The sequence below is a fragment of the Alligator mississippiensis genome, chromosome 2 (assembly GCF_030867095.1).
Source record: "Alligator mississippiensis isolate rAllMis1 chromosome 2, rAllMis1, whole genome shotgun sequence".
Lineage (NCBI taxonomy): Eukaryota > Metazoa > Chordata > Crocodylia > Alligatoridae > Alligator > Alligator mississippiensis.
Window position 1 is genome coordinate 304,401,772 of NC_081825.1, and position 13,249 is coordinate 304,415,020.

The following is a 13,249-nucleotide window of genomic DNA, read 5'->3' on the forward strand; positions in this document are numbered from 1 at the left end:
AAGCTTAATGAAATGTTTATATGGGGAAACTAGCTACAGGTAGGCACGCTGGAGGGGGATGAGAGACCCTGTGCTATGTTCAGGTGCTAAACCCGGCATCCTCCATGTGCTGCATTGTCCCGCTGACAATGAGTTGCTGCTGTACTGGCCAGATTTCCAATTGCTCAAGTTTTCTGCTGGACTGAAATGCTCTTTTAACTCTATTGCCATTTACCCATTATGGTTTACTCCATGCCTTCCCGGGACCCATGTTGCCCAGTGGCATGCAACCTTCTGGGACGTTAACAAAGTTTTTTAAAGGAGCATCCATGCTCTCTCTAGGGTTTTAGCTCCTTTACTCGTAGTGTTAGGGCTTTTTTGGCTAAGTAGCTTGTCTTCTTGAAATCTGGTTACTCCTCTTAGAGCCACAGTGCATGTGTGCGCCTGGCACCGGGCACGTCCTGAGCTGTGAACGGCACAATGGTGCATTGCACTGACTGGCAGCACCTTGCATGGGACAGGCAGGAGATAATCCCCGACAAGCACCGTGCCACTTCTCCAAATCGCAAAGGGGAAAGGGTTGTTTGGCCTTCACCAGAGCACTGACTCTCCTCTATCCAGACTGCAAGCTAAGCATACCCTCTGTTTTCTCCGCGTTGGACCAAACCACAACTCTCAGTCCAGATAGACCTAAGCTTTGGGCTGTTTAAAATCTGAAACGGAGTTAATGTGGCTTGAGCCTGTCTCTGATCATAGTTGTAGCCTGCTATTCAGTGCATGTGGGTAAAATTTAGGTCTTCAAGGTCTTGCCATCTGCTAAAGGAATGGGCTTAGTCACGACGGCATTTATATGTATCGGAAAACTACAGCATATGGGAGTAAAGCTCTTGAGTTTTCTAACCAAAAATGTTGCTGAGCAGGCTGTTGCTTTATACTAAATATTTCTTACTGTGCTGCAGGCTTTATATCCCATAGATAGCCAGGCAAACCCCAAACCTCGAGCACTCTAACGTAAGTAATTTAGGATGGAGCCCAATATTTCATGTATGATGTTGCATTTTGTATAATTTGTTTAAAAAAAAAATCCACCAAAAGCAGTGCAGTAGCTCTTTTTAATTTCCCCAAGGAATAAGTTAAAGAAAAGATAACGTCTCATTTTTTTTTTATTCTTGCCATTGATGGGTACTAAACAAATGATTGTGTGACCATTTCTGTACAGCAGGAGAAAGAGAAATGAAATTATTGCGAGAAATCAGTTGTAAAAACTGAAAGAAATGCTTCTTGGGAAGAAAGACTGGGCTGGGGCTCAGGGGAGATCTCTCTCGTTCCCTCTCACTCTTGGAGTTTTGTCGCTGTCCATCACCACGGTATTGAGCCCCTTCCTTGCAAAGTCAAGCCACAGAGAAGTCTGTCTGTGGAGTGTCACTTCCTTAGGGCAGTGAGGTATCCTCAAGGAGGAAGGCATTGTAGCACTTCCCAGGGAGCATCCGACTTTGGACCGTATCGTATGCAAAGATGGTCTCAACAGACAACTTGTCCCCAGCTCACACATTCATTCAGCTGGGACTGATCCTGGCATTGCCTTAAACTGGCCTCACAACCTGACTGGGAGCTAGCAGAGAGCCTTGAGCACAGGCCTGGTGTGCTTAGGGAGCCTACACCGCGGAGAAGACTGGCATCTGCATCCTGGACCAGATGGAGCGCAGTGAGATGCAGCGGTCCAGCCAGGAGGGAGCATGGGGAGGGTCTCACCTGGGAGGAAAAGGCAAAAGTTCTTCACAAGATGGAGGTGGAAGAAGGTATTTTCTATTTTCAAGCTCACCTGAGCTTGATGCAAAACCGGATGAGACCCCGAGCCTTTGTGCCACTTGGACGGGTGTAGCTGCTTGATGGGAAATGAAGACAGCCCCTCTTAGCTGGCTCTTTTGAGCTGCTTCTCCGTCCTACCAGCATCACACTCGCCTGGCTTAGATGTCGTTTGAGCTTTCTGCTCTTCATCTACAAGCTGATTCTCTGCAGACGGTCGGACAGGACATTTCAGCAGTGGTATTGGTCATGTCCACCTGCACACGAGGCGTGTGTGGATGCAGCACCCGAAGAAAGTCCCTGTGTTGCGGGTCCGTCCCCTGCTGCGACTGGCAGCCTGGTCGTGCAATCCCCTCCAAGAGCTGACCGCATAGCTCAGACCTTGCTCTTCCAGCTGGGAGGCTGGTCCAGACCTCACTCCTCCACAGGTTAGAAACCTACATCCAAACCCCGGAGTGAATTTATTCCTGGCCCATTGGTATGCACCTTTTCAGGGCTTCTTGAGTCCTCCTGCATGCTGCGACAAGCTCCATTCTGGACTGGGATGCATAACACAGTTTGGTTAGCAGTGGAGTTTCTTCTCCCCATCTGCTCCCTACACTGCCGAGGTTCACACACTATATGGCGCTCAGTGCTGGAGTCTGGCGTCTGGGTTGATTGGGGAGCTTGCGACAAAGAATAGCTCAGCTGTCTGTGATGCGCCCCATCGATGACGGGCAGAGCGGGAGAAGGGATATTCCCCCTCTTTTCCAGCAGCAGCGCAGCTCTGTGAATGCTGTTGGTGCAACCCCTGGGGAGATTGAGTGCTGTTTGCACCCCAGCGCTGCAAGTCTGCCCGCGTGCTTGCTGTACCGCACTTGGTACGACTGTGGGTGGGTCATTATGCGTGGGGTGACTTCACTCCTGCTGATGAAATGAGGATAAGCATCCTCCCCCGTCTTGTCTATTTGTATTGCAAACATTTCAAAGGGGGTCTGCTTCTCTTGTGGCACGTACAGCAAACAGCGCAGTGGGGCGATAGCTCGATGCAATACTTGTCATATTAGTGGCTCATCCGTATCCTACATGTACTGGTGATGTTATTCTCTGGGGGTGTAGGAAGCCACTCCTGAAATTCATGTTGGCACAGAAGGATGATCCAGGCATTGGGGAGTAGATTGAAGCTTGCAGTGTGCCTTTGTGCTGGTATTGCTCACATTAGTGAACATTGTGCTTGGTGCTGGGTACCAGATGATGGGTTCCCATATAAGCTGCTTAAGGAAGATGGGGTTAACAAGAAGGAAAAGTACTGAAAAAGTTTCTAAGATATGCACATTTTGCATTTTTCCTCTTACCTTAGCCCTTGTTTTAGCCGGTGCTGCCTGGTGAGCTGAGCTCTTCCTGTCTGATTTATTTGAGGGAGCTCTTAGGAAATAACTGATAAATCGGTGACATTTTTATGGTCCAGTCCAAATCCTGCAGTCAGAATGAATATGAATTTATGATTCCTTCCTTAATGACTTGGAACTGGATAGTCCACTGCACAGACTAGTCAACTTCCTTTTACTTTTCCAATTACTGCTCATAATGAGAAACCTTAAATCTTTGTTCATTAATGAGGGAAAGCCCCCAACTGCCCACAAAAGGAAGTACACGAGAGCTGCAGCTGCAATTCCTGTATCTTTGCTGGTCACCTCATTTCTCTTCGTTAAGCAAAGAAGAGCCCGTGATGGTGAAACCAGGGCTTGCTTTTTCCACACTCAAGTTTTACAAGTTAATGAACACTTCTTTTCCGGAAGATGGTTGCATCAAATATAATATGTTTGCAGGCTCCACTAGGGCAATTTACACAAAGACAACAGGGGATATGGAGCGTCAGCTCGGCTTCAGTACACTTAGCACGGAGCAGGCATGTTTTCGGCAAATCTGTCGCAGTTTGGAAAACCATCTGCTCTCAAAAACGATCACCCTGAAATGTCACCCAAGAGAAGACCGTCATCTGGAGGGCCTCCCACAGCAGGATGGGTAGAAGGGGGGCTATGATATGATTTAACCATAATGCCAGTAGCTAGGTGTCTTCTGCATTGCGGAGAGCAGCGTGGCCTGCAGGCAGGTGGACCTGAGCAAAGAAGGGTACACGCCTGTCGGCACCACCAAATCACTCGTCTCGCTTATGGTTCAAGTGTGGAACTTGTCTCCCTCGATAAACAGCCCCATTCCTGCCTCTCTGAGCAACACACTCCTTTCCGACAACTGCCGTGCCAAGCTGGCCAGGACCCCTCTGTGCAAGGCAGCCCTAGCTTCCTCCAGGTGTCCTTGGAGGATCTACCTGCCTGCAAGAGGGTGGGCAATGGGCATGGCTGTAGACTTTCCACCCACAGACCCAGCACTGCCCGGGTGCAGGATCCAGCTCCAAACCCACCCTAAGTTTGCTGAGAGCATGTCGGCTTTGCAGCTTTTGGGCTAGAGACTGGCTTGCTGTGACAGCGTGGCACCGGTCTGGTAGGTAAAGGCAGCCTCGCTGGCTGCTACCAAAACAGCCGACATCCAGCGGTGCAAGGACTAAGGAGCTGTCATGAAGGCAAAGATACTTGGGTTGCATGCAGCCCTCTGGCAAAACAGCCAGCACCCAGCAGTGCAAGGACTAAGGAGCTGCTGTGGGTTGCACGCAGCCCTCTGGCAGGCCCCCACACCTCAGCCCCTGCTCGTGGAGAGCCCTGGGTTGGGCACGACTGCTCCCAGCAGGTGCTTGGCGGGAGGGAGATGCCCATGGCTGGTTCCAAGGATGCCCATGCATTTCTGGGCTGGTCAATGCCAGCAGGGATCTGATGCAGAGAAACATCAGGGCAGGAGTGGCTCCTTGAGGGCTGAACAGAGTTTGGGGCCTCTCTATTGCCACATCCTTGCAGCTCAGCAAGGTAATTACTCGATGCACTCGTCAGGGAAGCCCCTGGAGCCTTTCTGTGCAGTGGCATCTTTCTAACACAGTGCCAGGTCCTGGAGACAGCAGCAAACAGCTTGATCTTCCCGAAGGCCAGGCACAAACATTATATGTGTGATCAGAAACTAGTTTAACCCATAACAGAATAGGCGTTCAGCACACAAAACCAGTCTATGCCTGGAACAGAACAGAAGCTGAGACCACACAGCCTGGTTTTAGCTGGTGGAGCCCAGTTTAAGATATAACCCACCCCCTGCAAAGGGTGAACGCGTTTTGTGTTTGCTACCGAGCTAAATGACGCTGCTTACAGAAACCCGCACAACTTAGATCGATTCTGCCTTGGGCTTTTTAATGCATGGAGCTAGCCAAAGAGAAGAGGATTGTTTGGAGGGCAGTGCCCGGCACTCAAATCTCGACCTAGAGGCTTTCAGTCATTGCTCTTATTTCTCAAACATTTGCCATGAACAGAAATAAGTGTGGCAGGAACCTGCGCTGACTGCTGTCCTGGCAGAGAGATCGTCCCTGGTGGCTTCCCGTTCTTGTGCTGTGCTGCCACAGAGCAAACATAACGAGCAGCATCTGCTTGGCCTCTTCAGTGTCCTACATTTTCACTGCCCCTCTCCTGTTGAGTGGAGCCTGTTGCACCAGCATGGGTGGCACCCATCCCAACGCTGATGCAGGTGTCACCAGCTGATGAAACATGCCTCCTGGACTCCCTGGAAGAGGGCAGTTCTACCATGCCTTTTAATTAGGGCAGTTAGAGACAGCAGACTGGCTTGGATAACGTAAGACATGACTTGTGGTCATGCCGAGGACTCAAGTGGGTAAGAGTCTGGAAAACTTTACAAGAGAATCCATGCTTCTCTCCTGTGTGAACCTGTATTTCCTGGGAGCGAACGTACTGAAGTACCCAGATGTGTCAAGTGAATATGACCATCCGGGACCTGATCTGGCCCCATCGTTTTATCTTCCCAGGTGGGCATGAAAACACTAGGGGAATCCAGCAGTCGGAAGAGATGCTGCATTTTGCCAACCCCTGGTATAAATGACATCAAGCTTGGCTTGTTGCACCCCAAATGCACCCCAGATATCAAGGCAAGTGGAGTGAGCATGTAGATGGTAGAGTGGCTATGGGAGTGGATCCCGAAACAGAAAGGGGCTTCCAGAGCAGTGTAAAGTAGCTCCTGCTTCTCACTGTGGGGTCCCCGGATGACCGAGTGCAGTCCACAGAGGTCCGTGCAGGCTGCAGCGGTGTGAGCTGGGCCTTCTCGTTCCAGGGTTTGTGGCACCAAGGCACCAAGCAGCCCATTCTCCTTCCTCATCCCCGTCTCAGCTCTGTGTGCTTGGTGCATTCGCATTCCCTTCTTGCTTCGAGGGCAGGGCTGACGTGGAGGGTGGCAGGGAGAGGGGCTCCCTGAAATCTCAGCCCGCGCACCAGGGAAGGGCAAGGGTGTCAGACCCCACCAGAGCAGCTAGGCTGTCTGGGTGGGGCTCTCTGGAGAGGGATGGGCACCTTGGTCCCAGGGCATGGGACAGCACAGAGACTTGCACACACCGAGGAGCAGAGACACTCAGCTCCTAGCTCCCAGGAAGGGGGAAGGGAAAGGAGAGGTGCAAGCGGGATACAGGGGGTCGGAATGACCTCAGAAGACCCCTGCATACAAGCCCCTAGCTGACCCTTGATAATACCTCTGGACCTTAGGGGAGGCTTGCATTTCTGGTGGGAGGTGCGGAGAGAGCAGCATATTGCTTTTCAGGAGAGAAAATGGTATATATTCCCTGCTAGAGCATGTAGAAGAACACTTCTGTCATTGCAAGTAGATTTGTTTTTCACCAGAGTATTGATATATCATCCTCGACTGCGAGGGATTGCCGATATATCTGTGCTATTTCCTTCCAAGCTCCAGGCAGTTGTTAAGAGACATAAGTTTATTTGTTATGACTATGATGATACTCAACGTTTTTTTTAATGACGCCTACAAAAGGCTTTAGGAAAAATGAAGATGAGAAGAGGGAAAGTATATTGGACTCTGATGCAAATCTCAGTCCTTCAAGATTTCTAATATTGTGTTCTCTTCTGAAAGGAAATCATGATTAAGTGTCTCGGTGCCTTCTAAGACTTGCTCTGGTTTGTAATGAGCCTGAATCTTGCTCCGTTCTTCGTGTGTGGTTTTCTTTTTACAGCTGCAGGCGAGTGCCGTTCGGCTTGGCCGTCGCTTCCTTCTCCTGCGTTCAAAGTGAAAATGTGCATCCCTGACTCAATCCAGACCTGGCGTAAGTGGGGCAACGGCACTGACACCACGGGAGTTGGACCAAGAATGAATTGCATCCGTTGCATCTAATTACCACTCTCCCCCAGCTGGAGACTCGCTCTCCCAGGTCTTGCTAGGTGAATAATCTGGGCGTAAGAGTCCGTAATGAGCTCGTGTTCACATTTGTAGCTGGTAAACAGCAAGGGAGCCAACACGAGTAGGTCAGCCGGTAGACAAGATTTGTGGGCATTGAGGGCTGCCATTCTCCTGCGCTGGAAGCAGAGCCTCCTAGGGCGATTGCTGTATTTTTCGACGATGATCTCTTCCGTATTTTTGACGAGGCCGCGTCCTGTGGGTGCTGGGAGAGTCCGTGTGTGCAGACGGGGTTGCATTACGAGAGAGGAGAAAGAAAGCAGCCGGGCCTTTACACGTCAAGGATACAGGAGGGAGCAAACGAGTCCTTTCAGGCCTTTGCTTTTCAGACCCTTTTCCCCCTCCATAAGACATGGCTCCGAATTTAACAGGTTGTTCAAACCCTTTTGTTAACGGGTCTGGTTGGGTCTCTCCGAGAGAGAGGAAGGAAGGCCTCGTGGTTAAGGCATATCGCTCTCTTCTGAGGTCGGTTCCGGCTCTGCCAAGCACGCCCCATGTCATTGCACGTCCCTGTGCTTTAGGTCCTCAGCTGCACAATGCGCATCGCTTTTCTTCCCACATCGTCTGTCGTGCCTGCAGGCTCCTCGGGGCCAGGACTGATTCCTGCCATCATGGCGTGCAGCGCATAGCACAGCGGGCTCCCGCCGCAGCCAGGTCGTCTGTAAGGCAAACTGCTAACAGAATAGGGATTTGCACAGCCAGGAGCCAGTCTGAGCTGCCGGCACGGGGATCTGGACGGCCAGCTTGGCGTACGTGTCCGAACGCTGGCAGCTCAACGTTCAGGTGGGGATAAGGACGCTTAACGCCAGATGCATCAATGCTCCACTAAAGCTTCACTCCACTTTGCTCCGATGCACCTCCTTCTGCTAGCCGCTGATGATCTCTGCCACTGCTATTGCCTTGTCCCCACTGCCTTTTCTCCTGATCTCTGCCACTGTTATTGCCTTGTCCCCACTGCCTTTTCTCCTGATCTCTGCCACTGTTATTGCTTATCCCCACTGCCTTTTCTCCTGATCTCTGCCACTGCTATTGCCTTGTCCCCACTGCCTTTTCTCCTGATCTCTGCCACTGTTATTGCCTTGTCCCCACTGCCTTTTCTCCTGATCTCTGCCACTGTTATTGCTTATCCCCACTGCATTTTCTCCTGATCTCTGCCACTGCTATTGCCTTGTCCCCACTGCCTTTTCTCCTGATCTCTGCCACTGTTATTGCCTTGTCCCCACTGCCTTTTCTCCTGATCTCTGCCACTGTTATTGCTTATCCCCACTGCATTTTCTCCTGATCTCTGCCACTGCTATTGCCTTGTCTCCACTGCCTTTTCTCCTGATCTCTGCCACTGCTATTGCCTTGTCCCCACTGCCTTTTCTCCTGATCTCTGCCACTGTTATTGCTTATCCCCACTGCCTTTTCTCCTGATCTCTGCCACTGCTATTGCCTTGTCTCCACTGCCTTTTCTCCTGATCTCTGCCACTGCTATTGCCTTGTCCCCACTGCCTTTTCTCCTGATCTCTGCCACTGCTATTGCCTTGTCTCCACTGCCTTTTCTCCTGATCTCTGCTTCTGCTATTGCCTTGTCCCCACTGCCTTTTCTCCTGATCTCTGTCACTGTTATTGCCTTATCGCCCCCTGCCTTTTCTCCTGATCTCTGGCACTGCTGCGATGGTGCCATTTGATTCCCAGCTCCAGTGAAGCCCCTGGGAAGAAGAGCTCTTCCTCCTGACGTGGAACCATCTGCCCCGTCCAATGGCCCTTGTGGTAGGTGCTCTAGCATCCCCTTTTTAAATGATGCTTTGCACCATAGCACCATCCTTTGCTGGAGGCTTTCTGAACATTTTACACTCATCAGATATATTCATGACAAATAGTCCTGTAAGGTATTTATCACTAGCTGCAGTTTATGCTTGCATACATGGAAGCAAATATTTGTGGGGCCAGGTGGTGGTTCTCATACAGTTACACATAGCAATAGGACTTAATGGGGAAACTTCACCAGTGTTAATAGCCCAATCTTTACTGCTGTGGCAGTGAATTCTGTAAAGCACTTAAATGTCATCCACTTGCATTGAGATGCAAGCACACGGTCAAGGTTATGCATGCACTTGTGTGCTCTTCTAAATCAGGGCCTTGCCAAGATCCTTTCTGCAAAGCCAGGTAGAAAGCCAGCTTGCATGGGTCATTGGACTGAGTTTTGCTTGCAAATGATTCTTCCTCTTTCTACAATTCAGGGTGTGGGAAATGTATGCATGAGATTTCCAAAATTGCTCAGGTGGCAGGAGAATGAACCTGGTTTACCAAAATGGTTCAATTTGTTCAGATGTATTCGGGAAACCTCTGGCTGGGATGTGCACAGGCAGACACACAAATCCCTTATCTTTGCAGAAAGGCCTGCTTCATTTATGCTGGGGTACATTTTTTTAGCAAAATATACAGGTAACAAGCTGTAAAAACTTGAGCGGGTTCATTCCTTCCAGCGCAGCGCTTAAACATTTTGGAAGAAAAGCCTAATTTGCAAAGTTACATTGACATTGTAATTGTTGCATATTTAATAAACCATAGCTCCTGTAACTGAAAAGTGGAGGTTTTCATGGAATGCTACCCTTTTCATTACTGCATACATCTTCGATTTAATTTGGCATGGGACACATCAACCTTGGCTTTTGGAGACAAGGTTAGAGTCTGCAGAGCATGAAAATGAGCTCTTCTAAACACTATTTTTTTCATTTGCTAAACTATCAGCTCCAGCTTTCGAAAGAACACAAGGAACAAGAGTTATCTTTTCCTTGGCTTGACAGAAAATTATTGAAGGAGATGCAAATATTTCCTGCTTTAAAAGTGCTGCATTTTCTCTTCAGAATACAGATAAAACAATTTTGGTCACGAAGGAAAATGGTATCTACTATAGATATACTGTGCTGTATGCTTTGAATTGTTCTGTTATTCTAGACAGCATACAGCAGCTGTCTGTTCCTCTCTGAAAAATTGTGATTGTCTAATTATTGCCTAATTATTGTTAAAAAGAAACATTATTTTTATTTCACAATTTCCCAGGAAGGTGAACTGCCACTGTTGTCAGATCCTTTCTCTGTATACCGCTGCTTGCTTTCAAGCTGTGTTTAAGCTCTTTGCACCTAGGCACAATTAGGTTCCTTTCAGCAATCACTCACCACTTCCAGCTAGTATTTTAATGTTTAATATTCCTTAAAACCCTTCTCTTTTGTTCATTGCCTCTCATCTGTTGCATTCCCTGCTCTTGCTCTGTTTAACAGGAGATGGCTGGCCTAGCGAGCTGTACCTGCAGCAGATTAACCCCTTAGTTGTTACTGGCGGCAGATGTGATCTCTTTTCTTAGGTCAACTGAATAGTTGGAAAAAATGTTCTTTGCCAACTTTTGGGCACAAACGCCCTTCTTCAGGTATAGGGAGACTGCTGTAGGGAGTGACGATCATTTGTTGGGCCGTCTCACTTTTCTTTAGGGTTTGCATCTTGCTGTTGGGAGAGCTGCCAAAGCACCGGAGCTTGTCGAGCAGGGGGTGGATGCTGGACTGCCAGCAGGGCAGCTGTGCAGCTGAGAAGGAAAGGCCTGTTCATGCCCTGGTGAAATGGGAAAATGCCCATTGGGGTCAGGTCCCAAAGTAAGCGTGATCCTTCAGGAAGGGCTCTGCAGGCATGGTGCACATGTGCAGTGTGGGAGGAGGTGTGGGAGGGATGCACGCCCATGTCCCACTGCTCCATGTGTGCGACTTGTCCCTGACCCATAGGGGATGTGCATTTGCTTACAGTCTCTGTTTAACGATGCGTCGTTCATTCACAGCAGATTAAGCTGATTTCTTGATTGAGAGAGGAAAGGAAAAGAGGTTTTTTCCCACCCCCCAAGAAAAAACGAATTGCAAAAAGATTGGATTGGAAACAAAAAGCTTTGGAAGCTGGAAAGCAAATAAAGCACTCCTCTTGGCATGCTGGGCCCACCCCTCCATCTGGTGACGGGGCTGATGTAGATAAGAAACTGTTGAGCTGGATAATTTAATTGAAAAGCAGATGATGCTGTCTTTCCTACTGACTAGGTACTGACTAGGGCATATTTGAACTTCTCATTACCATAGGCAGAAAATGTATTGAAGGATGCAATTAAGGTTCTGAACCTCAAGTGCAATTAAGTTCTTGTGCGCAGCACCATAACTTTAGTCCAAGCCTCCCAAACTTTTAACATTACCCTAGCGAACAGCCTGCAACTTTTAATGGGAGCAGAGAGGAGCGGACAGGGGAGGCATCAATTTTGGGAGAGGGAAACCGGAGAGCTATGGCAAAACAGTTGCTTTCCTACATATAAGTTTACTCCATTTGCTCTTAATGAAGCATGACCACGTGGTGCCCATTTCTGCATTAGATTCAACTTTCCCCGTGTGTCCAGACAACCCCCTTCTCCTAAAGATACAGGGAGTATTTAGGGGAATATGCTAATAAAGACAACCGTGCGGTCCAGATGACTGGCAATGATGGTAAATAGCCGTGGCCCATAGCAATTTGAACCTGCACTTTTGCTGGTTCAGTTCCTTACGGAAAATAAAGGCCTTTCTACTCAAGCTGAGATTTTATAGCGAGAGACATGTAGAGGCATGGGCAGCGGAGAGGACAAGGCCGTTCCTCATGGGACGTGACAGAGCTGCGGTCGCCAGCAGCTGTGAGACTGTCAGTCCTGTTCTCTGTTGAGAAGCTACGCAAGCTTTGTGTTGCACGCTCACGTTGTTTCATCCGTGCCTGGCATTTTCTTGAACGTACAGAAGCAGTATCCTACAGTCACTGCAAATCAGTCGCGTCTGGCATTGATTTGGCTGGCAGGACTTTCTGACCTGTACCCTTCCTTTTAGATCATGTTGCCTCTGCAGTATCTAGTAAGGATACGTAGTAGACACAAAAGAGATCATGCAAACCGAATATTTATCAGTGAAAAGGAAATAACTGTAGCAAAACCTCCAGTTTTTCTTTTTTTTAATTTTGAAATGCATTCCCTCCCCTTCCCCAACCATTTCTGACTTTCTCTCTGTCCTCTCTGTCCCTTATAAGTGATTACAAGTAGTACTAGGTAAGCTAAGTTCTTGTATGCTATTATTGTAATAAGCCCCTTTTTATATTGTAAATAGTGTTCTGTTATGTTTGTATTGATTTTTACTGTTTTATATTGTATTATATTGTATTCCTATCATTTGTGCATTGATTTTTATTGTTTCATATTAACATAGTATGATTTGGGCCTGCAATGTGGGTTGGCATGAGTGATGTCAAGTGTCCATTTTATGTGTCAGGTTCCTATCTTGTTCCCATGCCCTGTTGTGTAAGATTTTGCAATCATGACTCTCATTTAAGTCTGTAATCTCTCCCATGTTAATTGTTTTTCCTTGAATGCCTGAAACAAAAGAGTGGCTGGATGAGTGAAACACAATGATAGCAGGACGCCCTCCTAAATCACCCCACCTTCAAAACCATTACCTGGACCAAGGACCCCGCCATTGGAGCCACCCTCCACATTTGAGAAACAAAAGAGGAGGCAGCCCACCGTGGTACCAAGGCTGCACATGCGCAGTATGAACATCTGGACACCTCTGGAACAGGGCTGGCCTTGCTGGACAGGCCCTCCCCAGAGGAGATCACAGGTAGTCTGCCCATAAACAGGGGTAGCGAAGACTGACTCCTGGGGATGCCATCGTCACCTGCACCAGACCGGCCCCACGTCACACTGCCTATCAACCCAGGGCCCTGCCGGCGACCCCCTCTGGACAACAACCCCTCTGGGGTCTTTAAGAGGAGGCTTGATGTCTACCTGGCTGGGGTCATTTGAGCCCAGTTTTCCTCCAGGGGGTTGGACTTGATGATCTACAAGGTCACTTCCGACCCTACTTGTAAGAATCTGTGAACACCTGCTGGAGAAAGACCCCGAGTGGCCATCAAGGACCCCCTCCCAGCCTGGACAGGTAGCTATCACCCCCACCCCCTCTTCAACCAGGGACTTGGACTCTGCTTCTCTTCCCTTCCTGGACTCCAACCCTTCCACTGAGTCTCTTTCTCCTGCTGCCATCATGTGAGTGTGTGGGAGTGCTTGTGTGGGTGTGTGTGGGGGTGCTTGTGTGGGTGTGTGTGGGGGTGC